At 38.8% G+C, this 12,168-nt stretch overlaps 1 protein-coding gene across 2 annotated transcripts in view; it reads right to left on the reverse strand.

Annotated features, from left to right (window-relative positions):
• Nucleotides 1-12,168, reverse strand: part of tbc1d22a (TBC1 domain family, member 22a) — a 169,345-nt gene that overhangs the window by 139,265 nt on the left and 17,912 nt on the right. The window lies entirely within an intron of this gene.

Raw genomic sequence — 12,168 nt, forward strand, 5'->3', positions numbered from 1 at the left:
CAAATAGCCAATCTGCACCAAGAGCTGGTGAGTTATAACAATGCTGACCTCTATAGGTCTCTCTATATATTCACTTGTGTGTGTGAAAAAGGATGGGTTAAATGCAGAGGTTGAATTTCCCCATTGTGCGATTAATAAAGTAATTAATCTTAATCTTAATCTTAGACAAGATAGTCGTTGCTATCAAGGCTGTCATGTTCTCTCAATATCACCGACACTGGATTTATTTGTTTGTACTTCATTCCATTCTTAAAACCAGTAAACCTTTATTTGGCATGGCTACACATCAGTGTGGATTTAAAATTACATTAAATTTAAGTAGATCATTGGTCTTTGTTAAATTGAAACTGGATGATGATTCTGTTTGATATAAGGCAAAACAGGATTTGTACACTCTTTCAGTGGTCAAATTCAAGCACTATTCAAGGACTTTCAAGGTCCATTTTCAAACTTTTCCCGTACCTTTCAACAGTTGTAAATGGCATGTTTTAGATGATTACTTCGATACTAAAAGGGGTAATTTCACTCAACCATACCACCAGCAATGATATTACACTTTAAACAACCAAAAGTAGTTTGCTAATCTCATAAAACATACTGGTATGGGAATCTAGAATTTCAAGCATTTACAAGCACTTAATCCAAAATCCAAGCACTTTTCAAACCTTGAAATTCAACATTAAAAAGCATTTTCAAGGATTTCAAGCACCCGTACGAACCCTGCAAAAAGAATGATGATGATGATGATGGAAGTGGACAAAGAATATCTTTCGTTTCACACCTGAAAACATACACTCACTGGCCACTTTATTAGACCTGTTCAACTGCTCTTTATCACAAATATCTAGTCAGCCAATCACATGACAGCAACTTAAGGTATTTAGGAATGTAGACATGGTGAAGAAGACCTGCTGAAGTTCAAAGAGAGCATCAGAATGGAGAAAGTTGATTTGAGTGACTTTGCAACCACAGGTTGTTGATGCCAGACTGGCTGGTCTGAGTATTTCACAAACTGCTGATCTACTGGGATTTTTTTTCACACAACCACCTCTAGGGTTTACAGAGAATGATCCGTAAAAGAGAAAATATTCAGTGAGCCAATGCCTTGTTGATGCCAGAGGTCAGAGGAGAATAAGCAGACTAGTTGAAAATGATAGAAAGGCAACAGTAAGTCAAATAACCACTGGTTACAACCAAGGTATGCTAAAGACAGTCTCTGAACTCACAACATGTCCAACCTTGAAGCAGACGGACTACAGCAGCAGAGGACCACACCGGCATTTTATTAGATACACCTTGCTGGCTAATAAAGTGGCCAGTGAGTGTATTTTTTTTTTTAAATACTTTGAGAACCAAAACATTAATGTTTTCTAATTGTCTCAATTTCTGTTCTGTTCTTAATATGTCTGCAGCTGTGTCCAGTACAGTGTGTGGTTCCATGTCGTCATTGTTAATTACTGAGTTGATGACAAGACAGACACAATGAACCAGGATACGACTGCTCCCATCATATTTAGCCATGCTAATGCAAACCCAACAATTCTGGCTTTGTGGCCTTGTACACGAACAAATCCAACCCTAATGTGATGAAAGAAATCACTTTACCATGACATAAATGATCCCAATAAAAACTATTTTCAATACCATTATCGGATCAGTAAGTCATTCTTGGACATTATGAAATCAATCAACAAGCCAACCAACCATGTCCTCACTGTCCAAACTTCCCATCATGTCTCTCTTTTACATCACTGAAATCATCTGATAGGTTCAAATTGGATTATTAACTGGATTCTCTCCAGGCCAGTTGAGAGATCCGGCAGGCTATAATGTAAAATAAATCTGATGGAGAGGTGCAAATTGAACTTTTAAATTGGCAGAGAGTAGCTCCCTTTGGGTCCATGAAGATCCAAAAAATATGGCTTAATGTGAGGTGCTACAGACATCCAACCCATATCAATCTCTCTCTAACACACACATTGACAGTAAGAGACGATGGGTGGGTGTAGGGATGAGCACTGACTGGTATTTAGCAACCTCTGTCTTCTATCTGTGAATTGAGCTTAATAACTGGTCTACAATAAAGATTTGATATCTCATGTTCAAAAATAGAGCTAAAGGTTTTGTTTACAGCAGTGCTCCTGAAGCAGTTTTTGCTATTGTTAAATTTGACCTTATTAATGCCATGATGTGTCCACCCAGTTCATTAGAAAGGACATGGTTTGCCAATCTGACTGATGATGAGCCTTCTTTTAAGCTTTGTAAGCTTTTTTGAATAATCCATGACACATTTTCTTCACAACTTATATTCTTTACCCAAATAACTATTCCTCGAGGGAAGTAAAATCATTGCGTGACCTTGTCTACCAGGCAGCTTAGGATATTCAAGATATATGACTGTGCATTTTTTAGCAGTATTTCTTAAGAAGCAGAAGGTTCCTGGATGAGTTTGCGCGAACATTAACTCATCCATTATTCACAGATAGGTCTCCCTCTGCCCGGGCCCCTGCAAGTCGACACCCCCCATTAGCATTCAACAAGACGAGTTGCCACAGCCAAACTGAGGCAAACATATAAACGCAATGGAAATCTCTTCACTTGTAATTGCGCTGTCACTGTTTTACCTGCAATCCAAGAGTGAGGGGACAAGGGGAAATTGATTTCCGTGCAAATTAAATGGCACAGCCTTAATATACTTTTCTGAGTGTAAAAAAAGATACAACTGTACCTAATGAATAAGCCAAATTCTTCCTCAACTCTTATTCAAGGCACAGGCTGGAAATTGATAAGCCCTTCGCACAGAGTGAACGATATTGATTAGTGCTGCCAAATGACTATGCCTGGCCTGTTCTTTAAGGCAAATGCAACGGAGAGTCAGAGACAGATAGCAGAATAGGAAATAGCAATCAGCTAAACAGCAATGGGCTAAGTCCATTGGCTAAATTGAGTGAAACGCATTAGAGCTTGTTCAGCTGATGGGAGAAGCTATTTATTCACTATAGTTCCTGTGCATCTTCCACTTAAAATTTCTCCCTTACCTTGTCCCCAGTGACTTTAATTATATAGAAATTCAATACAGTGATCTAGTGCACAGCACAGCTCTGCTGGTTTCAGAGGGAGTCAGACCCCCACAGCATGAGAAGGTTTCGATTACCTGTGCAGCAGCAAGTCGCATTACAAACACAGATGAAAAAACTCTCTCAGACATGACACAGGCCATAAAAGTTGCAAAGCAAAGGTGCTGCAGGTTTTCCATGGATTCTCTTAATGTCTCTTTGCTCCTTTCCTTCCCTCTCCTCAGGACTACAACGACTGAAAGGCAATGTGTGAAAGTGTGCGCCAATTGCGAAATTATGGGTAGAGATGTATGAAAATATGTTGTTGTCTATTAAAGCTTTTGCCTCTACTTAAATCTGTATCTCTTAAAGCTTTCAGGTGTAGTTCGCACTATGCTTGGAATGTATATTACATTTGCTAGTTTTCTGAGATTGATACTATTACCCTTTTCCACCAACATGGAACTGGTTCCATTCTGGTTCACTGCCTAATTTTAATTTTTTTGCATTGTGACCAAAAATAACTTGGATCAGCACCTGAAGAGTGGGAACCAAAATGTGAAACTCTTGCTTCGACGTAAGCGTGAAAGGAAGTGGGCTTGTCATATTCGACAGGTTGGGAAGATAGGATGGAGTATGACGTTATAATCTTCTTTGAATTCTTATAAATAATAGTTGCTTGTTTTTTTGAAGAAAAAAACAGATATCTGTAAAGACCAAACAAAAGGTTGCATTCTTTCTACTACTGTTTACTTCTGCTGTGCTTTGTGCAATGGCCTTAGTTGATGACACATCCTTGATTACAGTGGTTCAGCACAAAACTGGTAGAAACGTGGGTTGGTTTCTAAGATCGCGCCAATGTTTCAAGAATCCTGATCAGAATCGGCTCAAAAGACAGAGCTAATTTGGTGGAAAGGGAGTATACGAGGCAACTAAAGGGGAACTCCACCAATTACACACATTGACATATGCTTACAGGTCTTAACAAGTGATACTGCATAAATGAGCAAAAGTTGCATTAGGTAGTTTGTGGCTCCAGAGGGAGATGTGTTAAAACTGCCCCAAGTAAGTTAAGTCAAAATTGGCTGGGACTGAAGACTAAAAGTTGGAGTTGCACTATGGGGAATGTAGGCAACAGGTTTTGATAAGTAGGATATATTCATGTTATTTTAAAAAAAGACTATCTCTCATTGATGCATTTATTTTGATCATTTTAAAACTTTCCATACATGCGACAACGACTTCAGTGCTTAATTGGTTGCAGCACTGTTTTAAATTATTTGTGATGTTTTCCATTTATTGACGGAACATGTTTCTGCCATGGTATAATACAAGATTGATGACAGTGTAGGCAATATTGATTGACACTGGTCCTGTCTCTGTGCTGAGATCATGCCCAGTCCCAGCGTGGTTCATTAAAGTACATCCTTTTTTTTGTAGGCTCATGAAAGATTAATTTACGAGCTGTGGTAATTGACTGCAACTACTGCATGTCAAAGCACATGTGCATACATTTTTTAATTTGCATCAACTTTCACATTCCCTATAGTAATTCGGCTTAAACATATTTGAATCTTGATGCTCGCAATGACATGGAACAGCAGCAGTAAAGTTATGTAGAATCCATTTCCAACAAAGTGCAAGACTTTGAGGGTGAAATCGTTATACTATGCGCACTACATTCATTACTCTCCTAGCAGCTAGTCAAGGGTGTCTCTCCTCTTGCCTTGCACTTTTTGAACCTTCATTTGCACTGTCAGACAAAGAAATGAGTCCATGAATCTTGTGGGCTCCGGCTTAATTAAACTATGTTATATTCCCCCCACCTGGCATTAATCTCACCATAGGGGGTTATAGAGGGGAGGGGTGAAAGGACGTGAGGCACAAGTTAGCTAATAGTCTTTACATCCTGATGCTGCAGTGATCTCCAAACAGCCCTGTCCCCTTTGGTTAAACACTATGTATCGTAGGAAAGGTTTATCGAAGAGAGAATGTGTGCACTAAAGAGGCATGCTTGTGTGTGGGTAGAAGTGTGCGGAAAGGGCAAGGGGCAAATATTTACTTGGCACCATGTGGCCAGCAGAACAAGCAGATGTGCCCATTACACCCATACATCACAGACAGAAAAGCGCACACACAGCCTCTACTCCTGAAAATCGCTATCTTCCAAACACTCTCCAGCAGAGAGATGGACCACTGCAGAATCCAAATCACAGTTAGCCCAACGTGAGCCCAGATGTCTTGTAGACTCAGGTAATACTGATGCACTCCACTGGTACAGTACATGAAAGGACAATAGGTGTTTTCTGACTGCAGGAATTTTTTAATAGTTCAAAGAGTAGAGTTCTAGGAATACCACCCCCAACACTTTAATTGTGTCTGCACAGCTTGAATAAGCAACAATTGTAGTTGTTAGAGGATGATGAGAATGATCCATGGTTTTGAGGGATAATTTAATTCCTATTTCAAAGTAGATATTCTCCTAGTATAAGAAGAACCGTGAGGTAAGTGTACTATGATTTAAAAAAATTTAAGTCCAATGTCATTAATTGTATTTGATATGTTTTATTTCTGTTGTACAGCACCTTGTAAGTCGTTTTTGAAAGGTGCTATATGAATAAAGTTCTTATTATCATTATGATTGGTCCAGAGATAAGTGTATATTAATGGGTCAAACACAGCTTATGTAGCACCAGCTATTTTTAAAATGAGCTTTTCACAAATAATGGATAAAAACAGGGACAAATGGACCAACCGAAAGGTCCAGGCTTCACTTAACATGTATGTGATTTGACTTGTCAATGTGAAAAGCCAGCTTATGTCACTTCAAGTTTCCAGTTGGGGTGCGAATGAAAAGAGAAAAAGATCTCAACAAGGTGTGTAGTTCTCCAGGAAGCTCCGCTATGGCCAACTTTTCTCATACCCCTTTTCGACCAACACAAACCTAGTTCTAGTGCTGGTCCTGATTGTTACACTAGCCCGCCAATACTAGCTTTTATCAATCACATTGCAACTAAACAAATAAAATAAAAGGAATGATGCTTTCGTTATTCTTGTTAGTCACGATAATCCCCCCCACAGCCCCTGACGTAAGTGGTTCATGGTTCAAGACCAGCAAAGAGTTGGTGCCGCTCTGGAACCAGTTTTCTGGGCGAGAGCTGGTTCTTTGGCAGTCAAAAAGCGAGGAACTGGTTCAATAGTAGGCACCGTCTCTGAACTGACCATGGAACTGCCTTGGTTGAAAGGGGTATCAGGGAGTCCCCAGAACTGTTTGGTCCTTAAACATCTAATGGTAAATTCTACCAGAAAATGTTTTGTTTTTTTAAATCATATTCTTCCAGTTTCACAATTTTTAGTAGTCTTGCTTTGAGAGGAAAACTGGATAAGGAAATATGAAATCCATAATCCATCGTGAAATAGACTGTGTCGTGATGCTTTATTCTAATGCAAATATGCTCTCATAGGAAATGTGCCTATACCCCTATTTCCTAAATGCTTACTATATAGCTATACTTATCTCAGCTGCAATTTCAGAGAAATCATTTCTGAGGAATAAAACTCCATTCCCCACAGTGGGCAGAGACAGAGAGGACAACATGAGCATAGTTGACATACGGGCTAAATTGCAGATGTCGTTTCATTAGTGTGAGGCTAGCTCATCTCTCAGAAAGCATATCTGACTCTCTAGGGCATCTCTTGTGCATTATGAATGAGACAGCCCAAGCCCTCGCTCCAACTGGAATAAATTAAAGGCATTTCATGACATTTTGAAAATTAAGCTGTTGTTTTTGCTCAGCGGGCACTTGTCACAATGTCTGTGAAAAAAAAAAAAACTTTCTGCAACTGTCCCAGAAGGCAACGAGGGACTAGCTGTTCCCGTCACTTTCAGTGAGCAAAGTTAACAATGCAAACAAGCCATTTCTGGCTGACAAATTTGTCACTCCCCTCTATGCATAGTAATACCGTACAAGTAAAAAAAAAAAAAAAAAAAAAAACACTAATTGATGCTGTAAAGACATTCCTTTTAAAAAGGTCTCTACAGAAACAATGCAGAGCGGCTCATTAAAGCAAAAACTCAATTTACAGTCAATTCACCCCACAGGCAATCATTTCAGAGTATACATATAAAAGTGCAAGCGGGGGCAAACGAAAACAGAATTTCCCTTGTGGGAACAATAAAATATCACATTATTATATACATGCTTTAGAATTAGTGTGATCAGTATTGTGGGTGTTTATCATGCTGGCAGGCACAGAGCTCAGGGGACTGGTCTGGAGTCTCAACCCTGGAGGAAGCTGAATTCCTCACCAGCATGAAAAACACCTGTAACATCAGCAACGTGCAACTCAAGGGCAACCGCTGCTAGTCTTTCCTCTGTGTCGACTGTATTCCATTATGCATGAACTTACAGGGGTGCACTTTGTCTTGGCTGGAGTTAAGCTGGGGACCACAGGGGGTGATTAGGACACCATGTACCTTCTGTTGAACACCCCACAACAGCTGCTCTGATGTGGGACCCTCCGAGGTAATGAATGCTCAATGACTCTTAAAACATTCAGAGGGCAAAATATAGCTAAATATCATGTTTGTGTTCCGTTTTAACTTATTTAACCAGATAACAACAGCATTATGAAACAGCAGCTAGTTATTAAGCGAGGGAAGGTCGTATCAAATGAACACAACGTGGAGTTCCCTCAGTGCGGTCACTCCTTTGCTGACAGCAGCACCAGTGAAGCAGGTGCGGTTGGGTGCTTCATTAAAGGCCACCTCGACTAGAACGTACTGAGAGGAGAGAATGTGTCTTATTCACCTCTTTGGCCCAGATTCTCTCAGCCTACATGGGGATTTGAACCACTTATGTGGGTCACACGGCCATTTCTTTAACATTTTGGCTATGTGACAGATTTTTAAAGGCAGGGTCCTCTTCTAGAAGTAGAAAAACCTCAGTCAAAAATCACACCGACATGCGTAATGATGTCTGATTCCTTGGGTGAGTCTGGTGATTACAGCAAGTTCAAATGTGTCTGTAATCACAGCAGGACAGAGAGGAACAAGAGACGTAAAAGTTTTAATGAAGCTGAGATAGCTGAAAATATGACTTTAGACAAGAGCATTGATGGATATTATGTATAAGAGCTGCCATTTCCATTAAAGACTAATCTGCCCATTATATTCTCAGCTAATACATCAGCAATGGTATCTATAAAATGTCAAGAATTGTGAAAATGTCTGTTATAATATCCAAAGGCCCAAGGTGATATTATTTGACTAGGCTGTTTTATTTGACCAAAAATCAAAAACCCAAAGATATTCAATTAACTATAATATGTGCTATATATGGCTTTTGGTACCATCAGTCCCAAACACTTTTTAACATACAAAAATAAAAACAGCAAAGCAAAATAAATGCATTTTTAATATTTGTTGCAATAGTGCATTAGAGACAGCATAACACCATCTCTGTTTAACATGTAGTCAAATTAATGTTTTCCTCAGGTTGGGCTGAAATAAATGCACTGTTCTTTTTATTTCAATATTAGTATAGTCCAACAAAAAAGCATTTCAATTATGTTTCACCTCGGCTGTTTACACTTGGATAGTGCTTGCTTATTTGACTTATTATAGTCTAACTTACAGTAACACTTTGGACGTTAATGTCTGGTGTTAGCATATTATATAGTTATTAAGATGATATACACCTGCATCTTGATTACTCAAACTATAAAGGTGACTAAAAATGGAAACCATTGGCAATTAAAAGCTGATGCCTGGATTTTAAAAGTCAGTGTTGAGCCTGGAAATCCTTACATTTGAGAAGTTGGAACCAGCAAATGTTTGCCATTGAAAAATCGAATATCGAAATAGATACAGTTGATTCTCCAATAATCAGCGTTTAGTTCTGTTAAGGATAAGGATATACAGTTGAGTGCCACCACTAGAACCATGCATGCTTTCTTAAAAATAATTGCTTTCTGAGTGGACAGAAACATTGGAGCTCTTGGAGCTATCTGGCCATGAGCGCTCTTTCTATAAGCATCTGAGCAATATCAGCTGGTTGTGTTGGAAAAATAAAACCAAACAGAGTAACTATATATGTGTGTGTGATTGTAAGTGTGCATGTGATAGTGTGCACCTGCACTTCTTCCATGTCGGCCTGTCTGCTTGCCTGTCAGTCAGTCTACCTGCCAGTGTGCATGGTTCTGTATGAAGGCCAGTAAGAAGAATAGAAGACAGCGAAAATCGCTGTCAGTCAGTGCTGGCTGAGCAGGAAGCTGATGGGAGCAGGAGGGAAGACGGTTGGCGGGCCGGAGCCATGCACTATTCAGGCATCATTCAGACGGAGCGCGACCACTGGGGCAAAACACCACAAGGTTCTCGGCAACACACACGCACTCACGTGAACACCACACACATCTGGACACTGGGATTTGTGGTGGGATCTACTTTGGCAAAACCAAACTCAAGACTCTGGTTTTAAACAAAAGTAGTATAACAATAGTCCCGTTCCCATCAACAAATTTCTATGCACATTTTGAAGATGGAAACACCAAAATTCTAAAAAAAAAAAAAAAAAAAAAAAAAACACTTTTGAAAATATACTTAAAAGTTTTTATGCTCGCTTGAGGTGTTTTGGGGGGGAAAAAAATGAACACGCTAAACACAAGATGGAAACATTTTTTTCCAAAAATTTCTGACATTGCGATCATTTAACTGACATGACTGACCAGCTGTTTCGGCTCTGCCGTGAAAGAACAATTGTAAGTTGCTCAGTTAAATCCAATTCCTGAAGACTTCTCTCCATTTGATCTCACGGGTGGCCAAAGTTGTCCGACTAGCTACCTTTTTTGTTGTTGTTTTTCTCTTGTGCAATCTCAACTTCTACTGTTTACTGTCGGATCAGCCTACAGCAGTACATTACACTGCCATCTTCTGACCATAGTACGTTTAGGCAGCTTTGTTTATTTGCTCTAAACCTGTTAATTGGCGTTTTCTTAAATGCAACATTTCAAAATTTAGCTTCAAAATTTAATTCAACTTAAATGGAAACAATCAGTTTATCTCTTGCTTAAGAGCTTAAGTTTCTTTAAAAAATGCGAAACTCACAAATCCAGTTATGTCACCCAAACCACCTGTGTGATACCTATTAAAAGGCTAGGATCATATTGCTATGGTAAGTAGCTCAAGGCCATCCATTTTTCCCATGTTGCAGGCATTGTCCCAGTGTCATCCGAAGCTATTTTGCCAGTGAGGTCAGAAAAACAATACAATCAGGACAGACACCTTTATCATGCAGTGTATTAAAAAGTTAAGCTCCCCTCCTATAAACCTTGAATGCTGTGAGAGAGTCCTGAACGGTCTAACTCATCTAGAGGACAAAGTGATGGCGCCAGGGAGCAGACGGCTCGTAAACTAATGGGACTCTTGTAAAAAGATACTCCCCCCTGGATTATACCTGCTCAGGAGGCCTGATGGATGGCCCAGATGGCTGCGAGAGGACACCGAGCATAGATGAGTGTACAGGTGTGACAATAAGTGTGTGCGGGAGAACGTGTGTGTTCTTTTGTGTGCTATATAACAGAGGCTTGTATAGTCAATTCCCGGAGGTTTGCCTTGTTGTTAACTGACACAGGATCCAAAATATCTGATCTGGTGACATTTTTTATGAGGGAATATGAAGACATTTGGAACATCTGTTATGCTACTTTCCCAGGTAATGGTTATACTGGAAGGAACACATTACCACATTCCACTCATTAATATGCCAAATGAAACCAGTGCACACTTGAAGAAAAATGAGCTACGACAGTGCAACTAGTATGTGGAATTCAGTGAAAATAGTAATGCTAATAAGAAAACATCTTTTTCAAATGCTATTTAATGAGGTTTTCTACAAACAACTTGAATGGTACTTGAAGAGTATAAAGCTCCAGCAAGGCCAATGGTACATTTACATGTTCAATAGAAAGTTTTAAATTGATGTGTTTTATATTAATTGCTCAGAATGCATTGATAGCTGTTTTCTAGTAGTTATGCGACAACAAAGAGCAATGGAAACAGACTAGGTGAATCATGTAATATGATAATTACATTTATTTTTCCAATTATTTTGACACCACTGAATGCAGCACAAATGCCCTGTCTCACAAGGTTTACAAAAGTGAAAATGAATTGTTGCATCCACCTTGTGATTCAGATCTGCTCCAAAATTGAACGAGTACTTCCTTGGCCCTTGCTACACCCTTCCACCAAGATGCATGAAAATGTTTTTTTTTTATCCTGCTGATAGACAGTCAGACAGAGGAACAGACAAACGCTTCTAAAACACAACCTCCTTGGTAGATAACAACGCATGCAGAACTTTTTTTTCTGTTATGTGTTATTATGTTATTTTTTACACTTCAATAGCCTAATCAATTAGTCAATTGACAAAAAAAAAATATTAATAATTTTAATATTTTCTTTAACAAAAATACATCGGGTCTAGGGCGGGGCTCCTCAAAACAATATGAAAATGTCTATCATACATATTTTTCTATATCGTTTCTCCCACAGTGTGTTACTGCAATATTTCGGTCATTTGGATGATCCTTTACATCAAAAAGACTTTGCCACTTGGTTATTTCTTACAGACTATTTATTTTAACTGTATATTTCTCTATGCCTCTACATCATTGCAATGAGAGAAATCTCAATGATTTTCAAGGATTAAATAAAAGGTTTGAATTGAGAGTATAATTGAATGACAAGAAAACATGCTATATTATGATGTATATAATTATCAGGATTATTAAATAACTACATTGGAAAATAACATTTTGGCTATATCACCAAGCGTCAATTGCTTACATATTAGAAAATCTAAATATTTCAGATATGCAGATCTTTTGGGTTAGGGTTCTTTGGGTTTCAGGCTGTTGGTTTACCAAACAAGCAGTTTCAAGCTGTCACTCACATTTTAAAGACTGAATGACTAATTGGCCAAATGACAATGACAATTTAAAACTGGATATTTCACTATCTTCTTGCAATTGGTTGGGTTTGAATCGGTTATCGGTATCTTATTTTTTACAAAAGTTAAGATTTACCTTCTTGTTTCTTGATTGTGACTTG

This window comes from Centropristis striata, chromosome 22 (genome assembly GCF_030273125.1).
Source record: "Centropristis striata isolate RG_2023a ecotype Rhode Island chromosome 22, C.striata_1.0, whole genome shotgun sequence".
Classification (NCBI taxonomy): domain Eukaryota; kingdom Metazoa; phylum Chordata; class Actinopteri; order Perciformes; family Serranidae; genus Centropristis; species Centropristis striata.